At 40.9% G+C, this 18613-nt stretch overlaps 1 long non-coding RNA gene across 1 annotated transcript in view; it reads left to right on the top strand.

Moving 5' to 3' along the window:
• Positions 1-16316: 16316 nt before the first annotated feature.
• Positions 16317-18613, top strand: part of LOC137320446 (uncharacterized) — a 30900-nt gene continuing 28603 nt past the window's right edge. Inside the window, exon 1 of the long non-coding RNA XR_010962531.1 lies at positions 16317-16853. This is a non-coding gene — a long non-coding RNA (uncharacterized lncRNA). The remainder of the gene's footprint in view (positions 16854-18613) is intronic.

Genomic DNA, 18613 nt, shown 5'->3' on the forward strand with positions numbered 1-18613 from the left:
ACATTTTTAGTTTAAAAACAAATTTCTTGTGGATAACCTTTCACAAGGCTAAAATAGTGATCTAATGTACTGTGAAGTATATAACTTCTAATGAAATCTGCACATTAATAACCAGCTATCCATAACTATGCAACTTGAGTTGTCACAGAGAACATGAAACCCAACACTGCTGAAAGACAATCAAGTAAAATTTAATACTGGTTTAGTTATTCTGCAGATCAACCGATTATACTAATGCTGGTCATCTTTTTTAAAGATGACTTGTTAATAAATGAGAAATAGTGAGGATTTGCTTACCACTTATATATTGAACTAGAAAATGTGCATAAGGATGATACATAACCTCTGTACAAAAAAGTCATTCCACCCATTGTCGGCATGCTATGAGAAATAGCATTGTTTACTTAAGTTCATAATGTATAACAAAATTAAATGTAAAGTATTAGACTTTCAACTAAAGATAAGCTAGAATTTAGAATAATTTAGGTTACCGTCCTAACGTGTGCACCATTAATCCTGTTGCACTTTCCGCATGCACTTCTAACTTCAGAATGCTTTTGCATTTGGTAGTGTGAAACAATCTAGATACAGGGGGCTGCAATAAGATAACTGGTTCCATGAGCGTGCTTTACTGAAGCTCTTCCAAAGGTACCTGTGTGATGAGCTTTACAAATTTAATTCAACTGTTAAGTGTTTGGGTGTTAAGAACTGGTTATGCACAGAGAAATTTACTTCTGTATTGAATTCATTTGTTTCTGTGTCCCTACTGTGTATGTTCTCTGTATTTTGCTGTAGCTGTGTTTTTGAAGAAGCTTTGCTCCTTTAATGTGTGTAATGCTTCTTTGTTTTAATGGTACTACTGCTGTTGTGCTTTTTTAAAAAAAATGCATTGTGTGCCATTTTTGTTCAGTGTTGCATTTCTGTGGAAGTTCCTTTTTTTTGTGGGCTATTCATATGGGTTTTCACATGGAGATGCATATCTTACTTAACAAGACTGATCTGAAAGGATATTAATCTTGTAATTATTCATGAGCCATTTCATTTCTTGAAGTAATAAATGTAGTTGCAGAATTTGTGCTGAAGTTGGGCATTTGAAAAGACTCCACCACCCCATCCCAAAACTCTATTCTACAGGTTGCTAAGCATGGCATTCACCAGAGTGACTGTACCTTGAGTGCTGGCTGGGCTAAATTCACTAAGGGGGAAGGGTGTGCAAGCTGCAACTCTCGGTTGTTCTTGAGACAAAATTCTGTTGGTTTTGTTCAATTTTTCTTCTATTTGACCAGTTACTTTCCAAAAGTTACCAGATGCAACTAACCAAATTAGCCCTGCTGCGCACATTCACGGTCAAGTCATTCATATTGTATGATTCGTCACCATGAGACTGCAGTTGCTGCCCAATATGCTGCTATTATTTTTCAATCTTTAGAAATTCAAGAACTCCATTAGTTGAATAATGTTTGTAAAGTAGTTAAGATTGCTTTGTTTAAAAAGCCTATTGCTTATTTTTATTTTCTTTTAAGTATCGGGAGGCTAGCGGGACAGGTTATTGCTTGTTGGGGAAGGCAGCACCATCACTGTCACGCACAACCTGTTAAAACTATGCTTAAGCTCTAGGTTTGATATAGTTGTCTCGTTTTAAGTTGCTATAATTCATTCATGTATTTGGCTATCATAAGGAATAAAGTTTTGTTTGGAAAAAAAAAAGTACTTTTGTGTGGAACTGAGGAGGAGGAAGAATCTGAAAACAAACTAGTATAGAATTTCTAACGCAACCACAATCCCTGTGGCTTGTTGCTGGTTTTCACGTAACTACAGAGCATAATTCTTGCAGATTTTTGTAATGAGGTGCAAAGTTATTTTAAGCAGCCATGAATGAGGGAGGTGTGTAGTTGCCATGGATACTGAGATACAGAATCTGTTAGATGCAAAAATCCTTGGTAACTGCACACCTATGAATTCATTAATGGCATTAGAGCTAAAAGTCCATTTTGTAAAGGCCCTATTGTTCAGGGACTACATAACCATGAAATTACCATTTCTTTTATTTTAGGTCATGTTTGAATTATGACCGTCAGCCTCCTTATCCACGCTATTTTAAACTGCATAGTTTTCTTATAGGGAAAAAAAGTACTATTTGGAGCCATCTAAGCCTTTTAACCAGAAATGGATGGATTTATTAAAAACATGTACATATGCACATGGGCAGTTTGTATACTGTGTATATATTGGGTACTATTGAAGATGAATCTTTAACAGTGGTATTTGTGAATGCGAATGAAAAATTCTATGCAGCACCAATTTATTCATCTAACATTCTTTATAGCAGTAGTATATTTGTACAAAAGTCTAACTTGTGTCTAATCAGTTTTACATATCAATTTGCAAAATGAATTAACCACTTGGCACCTAATCACAGTCTTGGGAAATCATCATTGAGGAGGTCTATGGATGTTGTCCAAATAAACTTCCAGAGGGCGTTTGTTAAGATTCTGCACAAGAGATTATTAGCAAAAATGTGTGTAGAATTAGAGGTAATCTTGTGACATGGATCAGTAATTGGTTAGGATGTAGGAGACATGGAGAATTCGGGTTAAGGGTTCTTTCTTTGATGGGATATGGCAAGTGTTCCCCAGAGATCTGATTTGGGGCCCCAGCTTTTCACTATATATAAAAATAATATATTTATATAATGATTTGGATGAACGAATAAAGAATCGTATATCCAAGTTTGAAGATTACGTTAAGTTAGGAGGTACAGTAAGTTGTGTGGATAGGAGGTGGAATTTACAAAGGCACATAAACAGACTAAGTGAATGTGTAAAACTATGGCAGATGAAGTTCAGTGTGAGGTCACTTTGGATCCAAGAAAGAAAATTGTAATATTTTCTTAATGGTGAGAAGCTAGGAGCTGTGGAGGAGCACAGGAATTTAGGTGTCCATGAAAACAAATCACTAAAAACTAGTTCACATACAAAAAGTAATCAAAAAGGCTAATAGAACTTTAAAGGGAATTAAAATTCAAAAGGAAGGAAGTGATGCTTCATTTGTACAGAGCCTTGGCCAGAGTCCATCTGGAGTACTGAGTTCAGTTTTGGGCACCAAGCTGCAGGAAAGATATATTGGCCTTGGAAGAGGCAGAGTCACCAGAATAATACTAGGGCTTAAAGGGTTAAATTATGTAGCTAGGTTGCATAAACTTGGCTTGTATTCCCTTGAGTTTAGAAGACAGGGAGGTGAGCCAATCAAGGTATTTGAAGTGATTAAGGGATTTGAAAGGGTAGATACAGAGACATTATTTCCTCTTATGGGGAAATCCAGAACAAGAGGACATAATTTTAAAATTAGAGCTAGGCCATTTAGGAGTGAAATCTGGAAGCACTTTTTCACAGGGTGGTGGAAATCTGGAATTACTTCCCCCAAAATGGTGTGCATGCTGTGTCACTTGAAATTTTCAAGACAGAGATAGATATATTTTTGTTCGGTAAGGGTATCAGGGGGTATAGAACAAAGGCGGGTAAATGGAGTTGAGGTACATATCATGCATATCAGCCATGATCTAATAGGATGGCAGAGCTGGCTTGAGGGGCTCAGTGGCCTACTCTTATTTCTATGTTCCTAAATATAGTGATGCCACAGTATTTAGCCTATGTTTTGTTCCTCTTTGACCAATTCTACTTAAAAATGGAACCTTATTCTTGAGCTAAGGTAGATTATGTACAAAACTAAAACAAATTTTATCATGTTTATTACAGTATGGTAGCAGTCAAAAAATGTAATGTAGGTATGCATGAATGCAAGGTGATGCATATTGGAACAAAAAAATTGAAATGCATATACACCATGGGTGTACAACAATGGAAAAGGATTTGTGTACTGTAATTAATAATTCAGAAAATTATTCACTCCAACAAAGCTGTTTTATTAATGCAGCAAATCCAAATGCCAGCATGCATCTTTAAGGCATATTATAAATCAAAACTAGTTACTTTAACCCTATATAATTTGTTAGTAAGGCCACCTTTAGTGGTGTAATTTATCTCTAACCTAATCTATGTTTTGTATAAATTCACTATCACTGTCACTTCTATACCCTGTATATAAAACCCAATGCCATTTGCCTCCTAATGGGCTTTTCTGCTGGCACTCCCACCTATAAAGATTTATTTATCTGCACCCTTATATTTCTCTTCCTCCTCTGATAAAAGTTTTACCACGTGGCGAATGCCTCTTTTCACTTTGTTTCCCAAAATGTATTACTTCATATTTCTCTGCACTGTATTTTCAAATCTGCCATAATTACCCCTTCTCAAAAAAACCACCCTTGACCTCTTAGTCCTTGCAAATGACTGCCCCATCTCCAACCTACCTTTCATCTCCAGTCCTTTGAACTTCTTGTCGCCTCCCAAATCCATACCTATCTTTTTCCCTAACTCAGTGTTTGAACCTCCAATCTGGTTTCCTCCCCTGCCACAGCAAACAGCCCCGATCAAAGTCACAAATGACATCCTCTAGGACTGACCGTGGTGCGCTATCCCTCTTCATCCTGCTCAACCTGTCTGCACTCTGAAATGGTTGACCACCTGATCCACTTCCAGTGCCTCTCCTCCGTTGTCCAGCTGTGTGGGACTGCCCTCGCCTGGTTCCACTCTTGGCTATCGTTGTAGCCAGAGAATCTCCTGCAATGGCTTCTCTTCCTGAGCAAGCACCATTATCTCAAGTTCCCCAAGGATCTATCCTTGGCCCCCTTCTATTTCTCATCTACATGCTGCCCCTCGGCAACATCATCTGAAGACACAATATCTGGTTCTACGTGTAAGTGTACGTTGACTACATCCAGCTCTACCTCGCCACCACCTCTCTCGAGACAGCCACTGCCTCTGTTGTCAGAATGCTTGTTCGACAGCCAATCCTGGATGAGCTGCAATTTTCTCCAATTAAACATTGGAACGACTGAAGTCATTGTCTTCCACCCAGCCACAAACTCTGTTCCCACCTCCCTGGTCACTTTCTCAGGCTGAACCAGACTGTTCGTAACCTCGCCGTTCTATTTGATCCTGAGCTGAGCTTCCTCTATCTCTATATTCTCTCCATCATAAAGACCACCTCTGTAACATCGCTCCTCTCTACCCCTGCCTCAGCCCATCTGCTGCTGAAACACTCATCCATGCTTTTGTTATCTCCAGACTCAACTATTCCAATGCTTTCCTGGCCAACCTCTCACATTCCACACTCCATAAACTTGAGTTCATCCAAAAACTCTGCTGACCGTATCCTAAGCTGCACCAATGCCTTGATTTAAATATTCTCACCCTCTTGTTCAAATCCTTCCATGGTTTCGCACTTCCCTACCTCTAACCTTCTCCAGCCCTTACAATCCTCCGAGAGCTCTGTGTTCCTCCAACACTGACCTCTTGTACATCCCCACTTCCTTCGCTCCACCATGCCGTCAGCCATCTAGGCCCTAAACTCTGAAATTCTGCCCCTTTCACCTCTCCTACTTTGGCGCTCCTTAAAACCGACCTCTTTGACCAAGCTTTTAGTCACCCATCCTAATGGCTCGGAGTCAATTTTTGTCTGAGTACGCTCCTGTGCAATGCCTTGGGACATTTTACTACATTAAAGACGCAGTGTAAATGAATGTTGTATTGGGTTGAGCATTGCTGATCTGTCCTTCTGCGTTCTTATAATTTGATATTATCAGGAAACTTTAATGTCCAAAATCATAAGTAAATGGGAGAACAATCCATCCTACCTAAATCTCTGGTGCATACCATTACCTATATCCTGCCAATCCAAAAGCATCCATTTACTCCTACTCTGCTTTCTATCCCCTGGCCATCTCTTTATCCATGCATCTCTATTTCTTTTTAATATCACCTGCCTTAATTTTCACAAGTCTTTTATGTCGGACCTCATCATACACCATCTGAACATACAAATGCATATTTGGTACAATATTTTACCTTTTAGTCGGGGACTAGCTGGACCTGGTGCCAAAAGTAATTCCCTGGTTGCTGAATTCAAAGGCTGGGTAAAATATCTGATGGTTACTAGAGGAGGCTGTGAGTGCCCTATTAGCACAAAGTCATCAACCACTGACACTTGATATGCCTCAATGTTGCCCCAGCACGGCCGATCACTGCTGGTCTTAAAATGTATCAAATGTCACATATTCTTCCTAACGCTCAATAAACGTGTATCCCTGGGGTTGAAATTCGACTTGGACAGGGACACAAAACGAGCGGTATTGCATCTGTTGCTAATTATACGCCCTGTCCGAAATTCAGTTCCATTGAAGTTACCCGTTTTGCCCCCCTACTACCACCTCAAATTTCACCTCCCCTGGCTTTATTGTTTTTTATACTTGTGTGGCTTTTCAAAAGAGTGAAATAAGCTCCAAACTCAGCACAAGGACCCAGCATAACCAACTCATTCATTGCAAAGCTATCCTGACTATATCATGTTCCGTTCAATCCTCATTTCTCAGATGTTCCCCCTGTCCCTGCAGAGTGTACCTAAAACTCAACTAGGTAATTGAGCATAAGGAGCAAGTGCTGCCCGGAGCATTCCAAAACAAAAAAGATGCAGATGCACCGGCCAAGCCGCATTCCTTGTGCACCGGCTAACATGGTTAATGAATTCACTAGGGCATTCATAGCCTCCTCTAGTAACCATCAGATATTTCACTCAGCCTTTGAATTCAGCAACCGGTGAACAACTTCTGGCACCGGCTCCAGCTGAGCAGCCAAATCAACCAAGTCTGACGAATGCTGGAACAATTTTATCACCCTCATCAGTAGCTCAGGTTGCACTCCATTGCTGACCCAGATCATTATCAACCCCAGTCTCAGTAGGAAGAAACAGCATTAGCTAAGCCTTACCATGAGCACCAACATCCGCCTAGGAAGCAGAAGAATAAATTGTTGGTAGAAGAACACCCTTTTGATTTCCTGCATATTCCTTCAGTATTATTCCTTTGCTTTTGAGCTTGTCCAGGATATGGCTGACTTTAAAATGTTAAGATTTTGGAAACGTCTAAGATTTGCGTACTGAACCCTCACTCCCCCCCCCCCCCCCCCCCCCCCCCCCCCATTCCTCTACATAGTTTTTCAATTGTATATTCATAAAAGTGACTGATCATACCTGAGTGAAATGCAGCATTGCTTTTGGTTGTGTGCTGTATCTGCAACTGTGGCTGAGGAAGTTCTCATGACCAGCCAATCCACATGGTAACAAAACTAAACAATTTCTGCACACAAAGATGAAATGTCTTCATAATTTCAGCAAGGTGTAATTGAACATTGACCGTTCTGTGTATTGTACTGGGGAATTAGCCTAAGTAGATTTATTTGAAGGGTTGTTAATTAAAATCCAAACTGCATTCTGCACAAATCACATCAAACCTAGCAAGCAAAAAAAAATCAAATCCAGGAAGCTATTTCTCATATAATTAAAGGCACATGAATGTCTCATTAGAAAGTTTTCTGATCAATTCAATTATTGAAATAATCAAGAACAATTCTCTTTTTTTTAAAACTGTGTCTGCTGCAGTAAATCCTATTATTTGTTAATAAAGGCAAAAAGCAGAATAATTACAATTACATTTTAATAAATTATGGTTTCCAGGTGATGTCATCTCATTCTCTGTTATTTACAAAGCAGAGTCTAATTGCACTTTGCAAAATTCCTATTTTCTGTGGCCATGGAATTTTCAGAATCTGGTTGATAGGTATATTACATTTTATAACACACAAGTTTGATTTTTGGTTTCAAGCTGACATTCTGGCAGTACAGAAAGAATTGGCCTGCATTTCTCAACACTAGAAATGCTGTTATGTCTAGTACAGCAGGAAAATGAGTTCCACAGACATCATGTCGTCTACCTAATTATCACCACTAATAGTCTCCAGATAATGCAAAAAGATTGACCATTGCAGTGACTCAACTATATGATTGAGTGAGTGTCACAAATAGCAGTGTAATATAACCTCTGTGCTGCAGCTTTTATCTTGAGGCTCTTAAAGTGTATTTTCAGTGATAATGGATGATTTAGATGGATTTCTGCAGTGCTTGGGTTATTGCTATATGGCATTAATAGTTCTTAAGCTTGCAGAATTTTGATTGATTGATATAATCTGTAGAAAATATTTCAAGGCATAGATTTATTATTATTAAGTCTATAAAATTTAACCAAAGACAATGAAAGCTGATGATTTGTGGTGTGACGTAATCATTTTAGAGGATAAGATAAAAATCATTTAATGAACTGAAACAACAGGTGTTGGATTCTATTCTTCATTAGTGTTTTGCAGATACCTGGGGCCATGAGCATTTCAAAGTATATTTCTAGAATAATTTACCTGGTGTGCTGTTTAGTCTACTATCATGTTATTTGGAAGTTTACAAGTATTAGGTCAGGACGCGTGCATCAAATGTACAATTCAACAATGAATGACAAGCACGCTATTTAAATAGATATGCACCACTTTCAACATTGCCTTTTATGTAACTAATGATCTTGTAACCCGCACAGCCATATGGGGTTTTCTCCCTTGCAATATATGGGAAATAGTTGGGGCACTGGTAATTTTCTTTATGCAGTGTGTTCCCTTCTGCCTAGGCTCAGTGATGGCACTCTTGCCTCTGAGTCAGAAGATTGTAGGATCCAGCCCCATTGCAGAGAACATAATCTAGGCTGCCACTTCTTGTTGTACCGAGAGTGCTACACTGTTGGAGATGACATATTTTGGATCAGATATTAAACTAGCCGCCTTATGTGGATGTAAAGATGCTGTGACACTATTTGAAGAAGAGCCGAGGAGTTCTCCTGGTGTCCTGACCAACATTTATCCCTAAACCAACATCACTAAAAAAAACAGATCATCTCGTCATTTATTTCATTGCTATTGTGGGATCTTGTGCGCAATTTGACTGTTGCATTTCCCTATATTACAACAGTGACTAAACGTCAAAAGTACTCAAGGGTTATGAAGCACTTTGGAATGTCCTACGGTCATGAAACATGCTATATAAATCCAAGTTCTCCTTTCTTTGTGCCTGCAAGTCAAGGTTGCTTAACCCTTCTAGAACCAGAGTCGCATTTATTCCTTGGGGACCGACTACATCAAAAACCTTGACTTGGATATGTACCTGACTAAATATTTGATAGAGAAATATAAGCAGTATTGTGGAATATGATGTTTCCTCGAGACTGGGACCAGCCAGATTGTTTATTTCTGGTCCTGTATGCTCCTATATTCCTGTGGGAAACCGACCTCATTCCATATTTGATGTGTTTCATGTGTAAAAGATTGAATTGATCACCTAAAGGCAGTTTCACTGAATCAAAACCAAGTTTTTTGAAAATTGCCACCTCCAATAGGGATGGTGATAGCCAGGAAGAAGGCAAGTAAAAGGTAACTTACAGTTAAAAACAAAAGCAAGATCAAGATCCAATGAAATAGAAGAATGGGTTAAGGCATGACAGAATGAGCAGAATTAATTGTGTTTTAATTAAAATTGTGATTTAGGCACTTATCTTAATAATTTAGTGTTAATACAGTAATAAAAAATCCTGACAATTGAGCTTCTTTCTTTTTATATCAGTGCTTGTTTCAGCGTAACAGTGTGTGAGCAGGAAGCTTACAAAACTAAAAAGGCCACAAGGAAAGGAATGTTCCTGAACCTGCTAGCAGTTTAAGAGTTAAAAATATAATCTTACAAAATGTTTATGAATGTTGTAATTCATTTGGCACTTAAGGTGGAAAGATTAAAATTTGGCACCTACCACTTCATGATCCAGGCACCTCTGGAAGAGGCAGGCAGTGCCGGAATCCTCCAGGTGTGTAGCACTCATAAACCAGTTTTCAGTACTGAGGGTGATGATACCTCAGGGGAGTGCAGTCTAGAGCACATCCAGAGTGGGGAAAATGACTGCTCGGGGGGGCACAGCGAAGTGTAGAAATGCAGATGTCATAGGGGATTCAATATTCAGGGGAATAGACTGCTGTTTTTGCAACCGCCAACGTGAGTCCTGCATGCTGTGTTGCATCCCTGGTGCCATGATAAAGGACATCACTGAACGGGTGCAGAACATTTTGAGGGGGGAAGGGGAACAGCCAAAAGTCGTGGTCCATGTTGGAACCAATGACATAGGTAGGAAAAGGGTTGAGGTCCTATAGACAGAATTTCAGGAGCTAAGGAAGAAGATAAACAGCAGGACCTCAGGGGTAGTAATCTCTGGATTACTCCCAGTGCCACTTGTTAGCGAGTATAGGAGCAATCAGATAAGACAGGTTAATGCTGGAGAAATGGTGCAGGAGCGAGGGCTTCAGATTTTTGGGACATTGGGACCAGTTCTGGGGCAGGCAGGACCTGTATAAGATGGATGGGTTGCACTTCAACAGAGCTGGGACCAAGGTCCTCGCGGGAAGGTTAACAAGTGCTGTGGGGGAGGGTTTAAACTAATTTGTCAGGGGGAATGGGCATTAGAGAGGAGAAACAAGGTGCAAAGAGGACTGGGAGAGACAGATAGCGTTAGAATAAAGAGTAGTTCAGAAATAGGAGGGATCAGACAGGAAGGAAATGCAAGGCAGACTAAGATGGGTTTGGAGTGCATGCGCATAAATGCATGGAGCATAGTAAATGAGGTTGGTGACCTGCAGGCACAAGTAGCCGCATAGAATTATGATATAGTGGCAATCCACGCAGACCTGGCTGAAACAAGGGGAGGATTGGGCACTTAATGTATTCAGGAAAGATAGGGAATGAAAAAAAGGAGGAGGTGGAGTATTGATCAAAGATACTGGGGGTTACAGCACTAGAAAGGGATGATGTACTTGAGCGTTCAAAGACAGAATCTATTTGGTTAGAATTAAGGAGCAATAGAGGAGCTATTACACTCCTGGGTGTATGCAATAGGCCACCAAATAGTGGGAAGGAGATATTGCAGAAAGAAGCAAGAACTATAGAGTAGTGATAATGGGGGACTTCAATTATCCTAATATAGACTGGGAAAATAGCAGTGTAAAGAGGGGGAAGAATTCCTGAAATGTGGACAAGAGAACTTTCTTGATCAATATGTTTCCAGCCCAACGAGGAAGGAAGCAGTGCTGGATCTAATTCAGGGGAATGAAATGGGGCAAGTGGAGCATGTGATCACAATATCATTAGGTTTAGAGTAGTTATGGAAAAGGACAAGGAAAAATCAAATGTGAAAATATTCAACTCGAGGAGGGCTAATTTCAGTGAGTTGAAAAGGGATCTGGCCCAAGTGGATTGGAATCAAAGATTGGCAGGTAAAACAGTAAATGAGTGATGGGAGTCCTTCAAAGAGGAGATAGTTCGAGTACAGACTGGACACATTCCCACGAGGGGAAAAGGAAGGGCATCCAAAGCTAGAGCTCCCTGGATGACTAAAGATATAGAGATTAAAATGAAACAGAAAAAGGAAGCTTATGATGAATGTCAGTTTCATAATTCAACATACAACCAAGCTGAATACAAAAAGTAAAGGGCAGAACTAAAAAAGGAAATAAGAGGGGCAAAAAGAGAGTATGAGAATAGATTAGCAGATAACAAAAGGGAACCCCAAGGTCTTTTCTAAACATATAAATAGTAAAAGGGAATCAAAGGAAGGGTGGGGCCAATTAGGGGCGGAAAAGGAGATCTTCTTGTGGAGGCAGAGGGCATGGCTGAGGTACGAAATGAGTACTTTACATGTCTTCACTAGAGAAAAGGATGCTGCCAATATTACAGTAAAGGAGGAGGTAGTAGAGAAATTGATAGGATAAAAATAGATAAAGAGGTGGTACTTAAAAGGCTGACAGCACTCAAAATAGTAGTGTCACCTGGTCCGGATGGGATGCATCCTAGGTTGCTGAGGGAAGTAAGGGTGAAAAATGGAAGGGCACTGGCCACAATCTTCCAATCCTCTTTAGGTATGGGAGTAGTGTCAGAGGACTGGAGGATTGCAAATGTTGCACCCCTGTTCAAAAAAGGGGAGAGGGATAAATCTAGCAACTACAGGCCAGTCAGCATAACGTCGATGGTGGGGAAACATCTAGAGACAATAATCCGGGACAAAATTAATTAGCACTTGGAAAAATATGGGTTAATAAATGAAAGCCAGCATGGATTTGTTAAAGGAAAATCGAGTTTGATTGAGTTCTTTGATGAAGTAACGGAGAGGGTTGATAAGGGTAGTGCAGTTGATGTGTATACGAACTTTCAAAAGGCGTTTGATAAAGTATCACATAATAGACTTGTTAGCAAAATTGAAACCCATTGGATTAAAGGGGTAGCGGCTGCATGGATATGTAATTGGCTAAGGGACAGAAAGCAGAGAGTAGAGGTGAGCAGTTGTTTTTCAGACTGGAGGGTAGTGTGCAGTGGTGTTCCCCAGGGGTTGGTGTTGGGACCACTGCTGTTTTTGATATATATTAATGACCTGGACTTAGGTGCAGGGCATAATTTAAAAATTTGCAGATGATTTGAAACTCAGAAATATAGTAAACAGTGAGGAGGATAGTAACAGACTCCAGGAAGACATAGACAGACTGGCGAAATGGGCAGACACATGGCAAATGAAGCTTAATGCAGAGAAGTGTGAAGTGACGCATGAACAGAGAGACCTGGGGATGTACGTACATAAGTCTTTGAAGGTGGCAGGACAAGTTGAGACGGCTGTTAAAAAGGTATACGGGATCCTTGGCTTTATAAATAAAGACATAGAGTACAAAAGCAAGAAAGTTATGCCAAACCTTTGAAAAACACTGACTAGGCCCCAGCTAGAGTATTGTGGCCAATTCTGGGCACTACATTTTAGGAAGGGTGTCAAGGCCTCAGAGAGGGTGTAAAGGAGATTTACTGGAATGGTAGCAGAGATGAAAGACTTCAGTTACATGGAGAGACTAGAGAAACTGGGTTTGTTCTTCTTAGAGCAGAGAAGGTTAAGGAGAGATTTGATAGAGATGTTCAAAATCAGGAAGGGTTTTGATAGAATAAATAAGGAGAAACTGTTTTCAGTGGCAGAAGAGTCGGTAAAAGGACACAGATTTAAGGTCATTGGCAAAAGAACCAGAGACAACATAAGGAAAACATTTTTTACGCAGCTAGTTGTTATGATCTAGAATGCACTGCCTGAAAGGGTGGTGGAAGCAGATTCAATAATAACTTTCATTGGATAAATACTTGAAGGGGGGAAATATACAGGTCTGTGGAGAAAGAGCAGGGGAGTGAGTCTAATTGGAAAACTCTTTCAAAGAGCCGGCACAGGCAAGATAGGCCGAATGGCCCCCTTCTGTGCTGTATCATTCTATGATTTTATGATTCTATTTGGTTTGCAGGTTTTTGGTCTTCATTAGGCCAAGCAGAAGTTTTCAGAATAACTTGTCGGCACAACTTATGTTTGAGAAAATCTTTCAGAAGGAGCTTGAGAGGGCTTACATTTGGGCTGATTGCATTGACTATATTGAACATTATTTGCCACCAAAGTACTAGGTAGCTATATATTATTAAAAGTCTTGCATATGGCACACATTTTCTGCCCACAAAGCTTACTCCCTATGTCATGATTTTCAGTAACACTTTTCATGTTAACATTTAAAGTTGAATCTGCCTATGTAAACATTGTAATGCCAATCAATATGTAAACAGTTGCTATCATGATGCAGTTACTGGCTGCAATCAATCGGTGATACAGTGGCACAAGTCTCATAACTCTGCCTCCCAACTCCAACGGCCATTTTGTTTTTTTCCTAACTTTTGAGCTTTCCCTCCTGTTTATCAGGTGTTTGGAACCAAACTTTTAGGTTTTCACTCAATAAACAGGACACCCAGGACACCCCTAGCAGAGTTGCCCTGTTTGTTTTCCCTGGTGATGTAGTGGTTGGCCACCCAATTTTGTGGCTACTTTCAAGCTTGCTACCTCAAGCCTGCATCATATATCGCAACCCACAGCCCTGTGGCCTCTGACCATACCGTGACTTACTTACCTGCACCACTCCTCTCTGGGAGCTTTCCTCCAGTGACCTTTCAGTGGCTGAGCCATACACTGAATTTTTAAAGCACTTACATTTATTATTCTATACAAATACACAAGTTTAACTGCTTAAGTAGCCTTTTCTGGTTTCTCATCTTACCTTTACAGTCAGCTAATACAAGATAATGCATCATACCATTTTGAAAAATAGAATGTTGGTGAAACCAACAAAAATTAAATAGAGGCCACGGGGGCAGGAAGCAATAATGGCAAAGGTAGAATGAGCTCACAGATGCCCATTGCTCCATTAACCCATTTATTTGTTGGAGTGTCTGATGCTCCATTAATTTACTGATTGTCCTCTATTAATTTATTAATTCACTGGTACCCGCTATACTATTAACATTGATTTATTGGTGTTTTAGTTGCTTCTTTAATTCAATAATTCACTGAAGGCCTCCTGCTCTATTCATTTATTGATTTGTTGGTGTACCTGCTGTTCCATTACTATATTAATTTACCGGTGTCCACTACTCCACTAATTTATTGATTCCTTCATCTACCCACTGCTTCATTAACTTATTGATTTGTTGTGCCCCTTATTGATTTATTGTCATTTGCATTGTCCATTAATTCACTGGTGCCCACGCAGCATTAATTTATTGATTTGTTGGTTACCCACTGCTGTATGAATTTATTAATTCACTACTGCCCACCCCTCCATTTAATTCACTGGAGCCTGCTGTTGTATTAATTTATTAATCACCGATGCTCACTGCTCCATTATTTTTTTAAAAAATTACTTAATATGCTTGCTGCCATATTAATTTATAAATTTACTGATGTCCATTGCTCTATTAATTTATTGATCATTGGTGCCCATTCATCCCTTAATTTATTAATTCAGTGATGCCTAATTAACTGTGCTGCAATGTTCATCAGTATCCTTCATTATTGACAGTGAGTCATGATGCATGGGGCTTGTGTTGGTTTCTGTGGGTTGTTATACTGCAATTGTATGGCTTCAAAAAAGTAATGTCACATTTTGTTCTAACTTAAGTTTATTCAGTCATTTTTTAACCTTCATGATATTGTAGTAGCAGCATCTGTTTTGGGGCATATTGTCATCACATTCTTTGGGAACGTCAAGATAAGCACTCTACGAGTCTTGGTTCCCATTTGTAATGCCATGGATTGACTAATAGGAAATAAAAAGGAGTAACGTGAATCTGACAAGCGGGAAGTGGAAAGAGCCCTGGAAGTACTGGCTAACTTGATAATGCACTAAACGATGTGAACAGAATGCTGAGTTATATAGTCTAATCTGTTGAGTTCTAGTTCCCAGAGGTCATGCAGAAGCTGTTCCGCGCTCTGCTCTGACTGTGCTAGGAGTCCTGAACACAGTTTTGATTGGCACATATAAGAGGGCCATCAATGCCTTAGAGGACAGCACTGAAGCCATTTGCTGGTGTTGGGGGGATAAGCTGGGGATTTTCAGTCCCAAAAACATTGAGATTGATCAACAGCCTGAATGGATAACCAGAAATTTTGGTTAAGCAAACTGTACTCGTTTAAGAAACATCTTTAAGAAGAATTAAATCAAATTGGCCAAAACCTTCTTCATCCAAATCTACCTTGTGAATTAGCATCAGAGTAGAATCAGCCTGTAATCATTTCTAGATATGTAGGTGATTCTGGTCTGCAAACTGGCAGTTATATAATGGATTTACTAGTACTCTGTATGATTATACTGTAGCAAGAGCTCGCATAATGCTGCTCATCATTGAACAGTTATCAGATCCTTCTTCAGTATGTCTGAAATCCCCAAGCATAACTATATACACACAGACATTAGTAACTAAGGGTTCGATTTGACACATGATCATCCACAGATGACTAAACCCTGAGATCATTTTAGTTGAGACGGTAAACAGAAGCATTATGTGAAAAGATTTTGAAATTATTGTAATTACATACTACAGAGAAAATGTACTTTATAAAATATTTTGCTCGCTGCACACAGAATGCATGCGATGCATATAAACCTCTGCATATATGTGTGTTTGCAACATCTGCAAACACAGATCTTCAGATTAGGGATGCTCACCAGGCTTAGACCCACCTGCTTTACTAATACAGAGTACAATAATATGCTTGGTCTTTTAAAAGGAAGAACTGTCAATGAAGTGATAGATGTGTGAGAGGCCTGCAGATAGGTTGATTATTGTTCGTAGTTTTTACTGGGTACTGTATGACTGGGTACTTAATGATGGAATGTGTTATCTCACAGATCTCGATCTACTTGGATGAAGTAGAAGAAATGCTTCTTTATTTCTCTCATTGGCTCAGCAAGTTTATCCAGTAAATAGCTGAGCCATATTTCAATTGTTTCTGATTCTCACTTTCTCTCCCTGTCTATCTCACACAATCTCTCACATTCTGTCTTTCCCACACGTTCATTCCTCGTTCCCTCTCTAAGTCTTTGACCTAGAAATTGGACCCCAATAAGGGCCAATTTAGTGGGGCTATGTCCCAAGCCCCAAAGACACGTCCCTGGTGGCTGCTTAGAACAGGCATTAGGCCCCTTGCATATATTAATGAGGGGCCTCCTTGGAGCAGAGAAGTTTGAGAGGAGATTTTGATAGAAGTGTTCAAAATCATGAAGGGTTTAGATAAAATAAATAAGGTGATTGGCAAAAGAACCAAAGGCCTCCTTCTGTTCTGTAACTATTCTATAATTCTATGATTCTAACGCCTGTTTTAGCACTCTTCCAGAAACTGGGCTGCCCTGAACGAAACCAGATAACCAGGTCGACATGCAACCAAACCGATGGTCCTTAAAGGGACCGTGGAGGCCGCCACCAAAAATGTAAGTTTCTTAAAAATTTCTTAACCAAATGTGGAGCTAGGAGAAGCCGAAGACTGTTGCCGGCACCCACTAGGCCCCCTCCCAATTGTCTCCCCTCCCCCCCCCCCCCCAGGATCTACCTGAGGACTGCTGTGAGTGTTGTAGCGGCCTAAAATTGATATCTACTTCACTAGCAAGCTGCCTGGGGATGCGGAGCAGGTGTCCCATTTAAATTAGGCCAGAGGCCCAATTTTGATCGGGCCTCAGGCCTACCTGTTCCAGCGCAGAGGATCGCTCCCTGGACCCAGTACGCGGTGATTTCCAATTTCTACCCTTATATGTCTTTTCTTCTCATGCTTTCTGGGGTTGAATTTAAATGGGGCTTTTCTCAATCGTCCACCATAACTTCAGCGGAAGGTCTGTGCAAATCCTGGAGAAGCAGCATAAACGGGTTTATCACAGATCTGCCGTTGAAGTTACAGTGGATGATCGGAAGAATCCCTGCAGAAATTGAACCCTTCTATCTCTTCCTAGACCTTTCCTTCTCTCTCACACAAACTTACAGACTCTTTCTGTCACTTTCTCTGATACACTGGGCTCGATTTTTGGACCCCCGAGCCGGCGGGTTCGTGGCGGGGGGGCTTTGAAAATCGGGGATTCCCGGGGTGCATCTGGAGCCCAGCTCCAACCCGCCCACTTCCAGGTTTCCCAGTGACGCGCTTACATGCGCGCGCAGCCCCTGCATGTGGGACTCCCGCCGGCAATTAAAGCCGGCGGGGTGCCACTTAAACTAATTAAGTAGGTACTTCAGGTCGTTTACAGACCTGATTAACAAGATATTTTAGGAGGGGTGGGATTTTCCAAACAACTGAGACTGTTTCCCGTACTGGGGGAAACACTCCCAGTTGAAATGGTCGTGTTGCAGCCATCAGCCTGTGGCAGTTGCAAAGGTCCATTTGACAGGTGGGGGGGGAGACCCTCACTCATTGCAGGAAGCCACTCTGTCACTTTGGACAAAGTTTGGCCTCCACCACCCTCCTCCTACCAATAAAATTCACAAACTTACCCCGGTGTGCAGACACATTTACCAACCTTGCGGACCCCCTCAAACGTACATCTTCCAAATGGGGGCCGTAGCTGCAGTCATGACCTCTTCGGAGGACAAACAGCATCACCAGTCTCGCCGGCCACCCCGTCCACCTCTGACACGTGGAGCTCCACAACACAGTGCTGTGACACATCCACCTACACAGCAGGAGGGAGACCAACCGCAGAGAGAGATGCGTCACAGAAGGCACTACCCTCGCCACAGGGTCTACAGACCGAGGCTCAGCTTTCTGGATCTCTCTGAGCAGCAGTGCACATGGAGGCTCAGAGTCACTCGACATGTAGTCGTGGACATCGGCAGCCTCCTTCATGCAGAGCTGCTCCCGGCTGGCCCGAGCACCATCTTCTTACCCGTCACTGTCAAAGTCACCACTGCCCTCAACAATTTCTCCTCCGCATCCTTCCAGGGTGCCACCGGGGACATCACCGACGTCTCTCAGTCGTCTGCACAAAAGAGCCCTGCAAATACACCTACACCCACTCTGCAGTGACACAATGGGTGGCATCAATTGTGGGTCTTCATTGTGATCCTCAGGAAAGGGCATTTATTGCACAAACCAGACAAGATTCGCAAAGACGTGGCAGTAGTGGTGACAATATAATATGTAACGTGAGTTGATCAGAAATCAAATATAAGTAAAAACCATAACAAACCTTCAAACACCCTTGTGCAT

This window comes from Heptranchias perlo, chromosome 4 (assembly GCF_035084215.1).
Source record: "Heptranchias perlo isolate sHepPer1 chromosome 4, sHepPer1.hap1, whole genome shotgun sequence".
In the NCBI taxonomy this organism is placed as follows: domain Eukaryota; kingdom Metazoa; phylum Chordata; class Chondrichthyes; order Hexanchiformes; family Hexanchidae; genus Heptranchias; species Heptranchias perlo.